Below are 7561 nucleotides of genomic sequence, written 5' to 3' on the forward strand. Positions count from 1 at the left end.
ACTAAAAAAAGTTTCACCATCCCGCTTGGGCCCTTGCTGATGTCCAGATGTCTGCAGTCATCAATCCCCTCCTGACCTCAACCCCCTCCGTTTTCTCTTTTCTCTGACACTAAAGAAGACAGAATTCTTTACTTTCTTAAGATGGTTTTTTTTGTTTTTGTTTGTTTGTTTGTTTGTTTGTTTGTTTTTTCTGGGAACAGCAGACATGTCCTCCCTCTTCTTAACACAGGGCAGAGTCACCAAGCCTCTCCCCCTTCAGGTGATGGGGTGTGGGGGAGAAGGTGAGCAGAGAGCCTTAGGTTTGGCATCAGGCCGAGAAAGAGGAGGTTGCATCTTCCTCATCACAGAGGTTCACGGGACCAATCCACCTCTTCCCTCACCCTTGGCAGGCTCAGACGTCAATGGGCTCCCGGCCTCGGTTCTGCCTCTTCACCACAAACACCCTCTGTCCTGACACGGTCACCAGCAGCGTGTGTTCTCCAAAGACCACTGGAGGGGAGACACACCCGACAGGCGCTTGAAGGGTACGTTCATGCCGTGGTGTAGCCGGAAACCGCAGGCTGTGCTGACCAGCTCAGAGATGGCGCTGGCTGCTGCCTGCTCATTCTCTAGATCCCCAGATGACGCCAGCACTGCGCCTTCGCTCAGCACCAGGTAGCCGAGCTGATCAGGAATTCGCTCCAGCCCGTGGGTCAGTGCAGAAGTCATCGCTGCCTTAGGTGATGGGGGGCGCTCCCTACCAGATAGGAAGCTTCCGGCTCCAGACCCAGGTCACGTGCTTCCACCAGGGTGTCTCCTCCTCAAGATGGTTTTTTAAGGTGCTAGTCTGCCATCTTTTTGGCTTGCTGGCTTTCCGAATAAAGTTGCTTTCCTTGTTCCAACTCCTCGTCACATGACTTACTGGCTGTTGTGCAGTGAGCAGTTTGAGCTTCACTGGGTTAAAGCTTTCCAGGTGGTGCATTCATGCTGTGTACCTGAGTCCTATGAAAATGGGGGTAGAGCATGGAGAGTCTCTGACTTCTGGCTGCATCTTAAAGCAGCAGAAAGCTCTCGATGAAGCGGACTTGTATCAGCATCCAGAAACAGACATTCATTTTGGAGATCGGCATGCACGTGCACTTTATCTCATTGATGCCTGCACGTGCACAACCTGGTCCCGTTTCTGTGCAACCCCAGGTATTTGCTGAGGTTGCTTCTTTCATTCTTCTGCTTCTGAGAGAGCGTCTGAGAGAAAACTCATCCAGACAATCGCCTTGGCTGGGGAGTAGGGTTGAGGACAACAAGTGTGCCTACTGCCAAGGTGTGTATGCTCCAGTATCAGGATGTGGCTGAGCAGCCAGGAATGTAGGTACATGTGAGCATGTAGCCACAGCCTTTGCAAACTTCCTTTAGAAGGACCTAAAAGATGGAGGTGTGTTTATGTATTAGTTCATTCCAGCTGCTATAACAAAACACCACAGTCTGGTGTTAAAAAAAAATTAAAGATCTAACTGGCTTTCTTAAATGATTCATGAATTGAGCAGCATCTCATCTGCAAGCAGAGAGAGACCCTGAGAGATTTTACAAAATGGAAGTTTTTTACAGGAAGAAGGGTGTGGCAGGGGAATTAGTAGCAAAGGAAAAGAAAGCATTAGTTTTAGACCAGGACATCTTCCTTTACGGGAGGGTAAGGGATGAGCAATGGTTTTATCTTGCAGATTGCCTCTTCTTCCTATGGGGGGTGGGAGGCTGGGGTAGAGAGGGCCCACATTACAGATCACCTCCTTGGTGCTGACCAGAGAATTCCTGACTGGTTGATTGAGATTACATTTCTGCTGAAGGCCAAAACTGCAATTAGATCAGGTATTATGTCTAGGTTTGGTATCATAGGCTTGAGCATAAGTGATGCCATTTGGGTCTGCAATTTTCTCTTTAACATGGCAGCATATTAACAACAAAAAATGTATCCTTACAGTTCTGGAGGCTGGAAGTCCAAGATCAGGGTGCCAGCATAGTCAGGTTCCGGAGGAGGCCCTCTGAGAGGTTGCAGACTGCCAGCTTCTCTCTGTGCCTTCATATGGTGGAGGGAAGAGGGATTTCTGTGAGGTCTCTTTTATAAGAACACTAATCCCATAGCAGCACAATTCACCATAGCTAAGATTTGAAAACAGCCTAAGTGCCCATCAGCAAATGAGTGGATTAAAAACTGTGGTACATCTACACAATGGAATACTACACTGCTATAAAAAAGAAGGAACTTTTACCATTTGCAACAGCATGGATAGAACTGGAGAGCATTATGCTAAACAAAATAAGCCAGTTGGAAAAAGACAAATATCACATGATCTCACTCATATAATGAACAACATATACTGATGAACAAAAATAGATCCAGAGACAAAGAAACACTGAACAGACCATCCAACCTCAGAGAGAAGGCAGGGGAGGGGGCAAGAGATCAACTAAAGGACTTGTATGCATGCATAGTAGCATAACCAATGGACATGGACACTGAGGCGGTGGAGGTTTGCCCTTGGGGGTGGGAGTCGCTGGGGCGGGGGGCAATCGGGGGAAAAGGAGACATATGTAATACTTTAAACAATAAAAAAAAACCCAATAGAAGATCTTGAGAAGAGAAATATCTTGAGAACAACAACAACAACAACAAAATAGTGTGGTTTCTCCCATTTCCCCTTAACTCATTAAAATGTCCAAAATTAAAAAAGAAAAAGAACACTAATCCCCTTCATGAAAGCTTCACCCTAATCACCCAATCACCCCCAAAATTCTACTTCCTAATACCATCATATTGTACAGTAGGATTCCAATATATGAATTTTGAGGGAGATAGAAACATTCTGACTATAACAGTATTGAAGCAAGAAGCTTTATTTATTTTTTAAAAATATATATATTTGTTGATTTCAGAGAGGAAGGGAGAGGGAGGGAGATAGAAACATCAATGATGAGAGAGAATCATTGATCAGCTGCCTCCTGCACACCCCCTACTGGGGATTGAGCTTCAACAAAGGCATGTGCCCTGACCAGGAATTGAAATATGACTTCCTGGTTCATAGGTTGATGCTCAACCACTGAGCCACGCTGGTCAGGTGAAGGAAGAAGCTTTAGTTTTAATTCATTTTGAGTGGGACACATATACTTGAGCCACCAACTTTAAAAATAAGCTTGATTTATGGAATCTATCCATTCCTTTGTGGATGAAAAAGGGATCACATGCTAATCCTGACAAGCTCAGGGGAGGCTCCATGGCAGGCCCCACAAACTCATGGTGAGTAGTTGTAGAGAGCACCTGGGAAGGCACATGAGCATTTCTTTAATTATTGTCAGCTGAATCCAGTGGTGTTGGCAGAGCCACGTCCTGGAAACACACACCTTGCCAGAGTCAGGAGTGTTGTCAGCCTGACCTTCAGCCCAGGCGCCAGGGAGTGGGTTTTGTTATCTAAATCCAGCCAAGCACCAGGAATGAATACGACGCGGGCCCACCCAAGAATGCACATAATTTCCTTTGTCTTGACCTTTAGTAAAACTTCCTGGTTTTTGCTGTATAAAATAAACTCACTGTATTGGCTCTGGGTCCCTGTCTCTCCATCAGAGGACAGTGGTCCCACCCAGTCCCAGCTTTCCCTACTGTATTGGTGTCTGTCTCTTTCATTTTCTCAATCTCTCGTGGCCCCTACTCAGGAACCAGACCACTCTCTAGCCGCACTGGACAGAGAAAAGAGAGAAGGAATTATAGGTAGTTACATCCTAGGCCTGTAGTTTCCTTGACAAATATCAACCTTTATTTTACGTAAACCTGTCTATTGTCTCTTTACATATAAGAGAAATATCTTGAAATGTCAGAATAATTGTTTCCCACACCCCTCACTATACAAGGACTGCAGCAGAGCATAAGACACAGAACCACTCATTATTTTATCCCCCATACCATCTCTAGGTGCTGTAAATGTTAATTATTAAGTATCCTGCACCCACCACTGTAAAAGAAGTATGTGTCTCTCCATTTTACTTTCTATCCAATCCCAGTGATTTTCCCACTTTACTTTCTCCCTCTCCCTTAATTTACCACCAATGGAGTTGATGTAACCCTCCTTATGTCTCTTCCTTTAATTTTAATGTATAAAATAAGCTGCAAAACTGCCATTCTCCAGTGCATTTTCTTCATACATTGAGATTTTGCTTCCTGGCAATTGTCAGTTTGGCTCAAATAAACTCATAAAAATTCTCTACAGGTTTGACCATTTCTTATGTCAATACCTCTCCTACCCTTCATTTTATTCCTTCACTCCTTACTCTCCCCCTTCTTCGCTCCTTCCTGTACAGGTGAGATAGTTACCTGCCTACTTCCCCTGGCTGGCCTGAGTATGGTGCTTAGTTGTACAATAATTAACATAATAATTTTCTATTTGGGGAAGGAGCATCCTTTTAAATTTGTGCTAGTGGCAGTTTTATCTCTGAGCCACCCCATATCCTTCTAAAATACTCAGCGTAGGGGGAGGTTGCTAATACCTGAACCTCAGGTGACACATACTGGATCATCTTCTAATACTCCTCTATTTCCTCGAGACCATTGGAAATCCTGGTCCAGTGGAAATAGCACAGGATTTGGGAGGAAGACCTAGTTTTACTGATGAGAAACTCAAAACCTATGGAAGCGAATAGGAGGCAGGACTTCGGGCAATGCAGAGTGGAGGAGATGACAAATCCTCTCCCTCAAAAACAACTGGGGCCCAGCTGATGTGGCTCAGTGGTTGAGCATCAACCTGTGAACCAGGAGGTCATGGTTCGATTCCTAATCAGGGCACACTGTGCCCGGGTTGTGGGCTTGATCCTCAGTAGGGGGTGTACAGGAGGCAGCCAATTAATGATTCTTTCTCATCATTAATGTTTCTATATATCTCTCTCTTCCTTCCTCTCTGAAATCAATAAAAATATATTTTTAAAAAACAAAAGAAAACAACTGGAGAAAATGATCCAAAAACCTACCAGAGGGTCTCTGGGAACTGACAAAGGCAAAGGAAAAATTGAGAAACATTTGTTCATGAAAGGCTGTTGAACTTTGGGTAAGAACAATGGGAGTCTATGGCTTTCTTGCCTGGGGCTGCTGAGTATCCCTACCCGAGATCCCTTAGCTCAACACTGCCGCCAGGGTGGGGCTGCCTGAGAAAACCAGCAGCTTAGCTGCCAGTCGGGACTGACCTGATGTAGAGTGGAGGACACTGTCAGTGAAATTAGAAAACTCATTAGAAAGCAAACACCAAAAAGTCTATTTTTTGCCAATCTGACATTCTCAACAGATGGCTTATTGTTATGTTGGCTGTTGTCATCTTTTTATTTGACAATCTAAAGGTAAAGCGGTCAGTGCCCCTGACTAAATAGTCAGGTGTTGCATGTTATAAAAATTCTTGTGGCACACCTGTGTGCCTCTTGCCGCACACCACTCGAAAATCCCTGGTGTGTGGGATCATCTGGGGAACTTGTTACCACGCACATTCTGGTTTAATAGGTCTAGGGAGGAGCCTGAGATTCTGTGTTTATAACACAGTCCCAGGAGATGGGGATGCTGCTGTTTGTCGGACTATACTTAGAGTAGTTAGGATCTAGACTAGAGCATAGTGGCGTTCTAACACCCTTCTTGGAGCTAATATTGACAGCATTATTTTGAGAGTACTGAAATATAAGAAATGAAAAATAGGGTCTTAAATAGAAAAAGAAAAATATTTAATCAGGGCTATTGACTTTAGAATGTAACATTTTTTTAAAAAACCTTTAATACTAAGTTTTGTTGTGTTTTGTCTGGGTTTTACTATAATTTCTGGCTCCTCCTGACTCTTTCAACAGAATTCAACATTACACAGAGTCATCTTGAGGCATTTCCAAAGGAGTGTATTGATTGAGATAACAAAACTAACTCATCATATTTATCCATCCTGCCATCTGTGCAACCATCTGTCTAACCACCCATCCCACCATCTCTCCATTCATCCAACGTTTCCTAGAGTCCATTATGTAGCATCTATGCTATGAAGGATGTAGGTGTTAATGAGACAGTTTTTGCCTCTAAGAAATTTCATCTCTGGTGGAGATGACATAATTCTTGGAAAATATTCTCAAGGACAGTATTAATACAAAGCTCTAAAGTTTGTGAGAGTAATAGCTAAGGACATGGCTATAAACTTGAATCATCCATGATCAGATTATTCAACAATATAAACAATACTTTCAACAATACAAACAAAATAGGATTTTGTTTTCTAGATATTTTAACTTTTCTGACTTTCTCTGGCCTGTTTTCACAAAGGATCAATTTGAATTAAAAAAATAAATTCTGAAGTCTTCCTTTTTTGCTTTCAGAAAGATGTATTTCTGTTCTTTTTAAAAAAATATGTTTTTATTGATTTCAGAGAGAGGAAGGGGGAGGGAGAGAGAGATAGAACTATCAATTGATCAGCTGCTTCCTGCAAGTCCCCTACTGGGTATTGAGCCTACAACCTGGGCATGTGCCTTGATAGGGAATCAAATCCTGACCTCCTGGCTTGTGGGTCAACATTCAACCACTGAGCCACACCAGCCAGGCTGTATTTCTGTTCTTTAGCATAAGCAAAAATAAAGGGAATGGGTAGGTGTCTTTCAGAAGCTAGTTATTACCAGCATTGAGGGAAGTGTTTGTTGATGTATTTGAGTGAGAAGCTTTTTGGAGAATGAAAAAACTCTGAGGTGTTTCCAGTCTGGAGTACAGAGTAGTTAGAAAGAACTTTAAAGTTCATATCACCCATTCCCTCCCTGATTGGTTAAGTCAAACAGTCTGTTAGAGGTGCATCCAGGATTTCTGCTTGCAGTCTCTCCCTCCCAGAAAATCAGTATATTCTAGTACTGTCTCTGCTAGTATTTCCATTAAGGCCAATTAATCTTAAAAATTCACTCAGAATTCATGATGGTGATCAACACCTCCCACCTTATTCATACCACAACCCACACACCATCTTCCCCACCTCTCTTATCCTCTTTTCCTTCACACAAACATTCTCATCTATCACAAGTTCAGGCAACTTGGAAGGATTTAGTTCTGCAAGTGACTTCAGAGGGACAGACAAGATGTAAACACACATTAGAGCATTTGCATGGAGCAGAAGAGGAGACCATAACACTCACCAAGGGATGTGCACCAGTCCTTGCCCCTCTGCTCTGCCTGGCCGGCCCCTTCCTGTGCACCCACCCTTCTCCCCATGACCTGCCCAGTTTTCTCGGTCCCTTCCCTAATTTTCCCCTGGGAAGAATTATTAGTTTGAGTGGTCAGGGTTGAGGACAATTGATTAGGCCATGCTGATTAGTGGGCACGGCTACTATATTTTAAGATGCATAAACCTCTTTTCTTCTCCTAGTTCTATAGGCGGATGAAAAAGTGGATTCTAGATGACTCTGTTGACGCACTCTTCAACCTCCTTCCTGCCTAAGTGATAAGATGTCCAGATGAAGACTTGGGGCAGGATGCCCCAAGCTCCACTGTAACCTTTTCTGAGGCATCATATTTGCATTTTAAGCTTGTGCACAACTTGTAATA

At 43.5% G+C, this 7561-nt stretch overlaps 1 pseudogene; it reads right to left on the reverse strand.

The window, feature by feature from the left end:
• Positions 1-212: 212 nt before the first annotated feature.
• On the reverse strand, positions 213-794 carry LOC102243355 (annotated as a pseudogene).
• Positions 795-7561: the final 6767 nt, after the last annotated feature.

This window comes from Myotis brandtii, unplaced genomic scaffold, assembly GCF_000412655.1.
Source record: "Myotis brandtii unplaced genomic scaffold, ASM41265v1 scaffold26, whole genome shotgun sequence".
Lineage (NCBI taxonomy): Eukaryota > Metazoa > Chordata > Mammalia > Chiroptera > Vespertilionidae > Myotis > Myotis brandtii.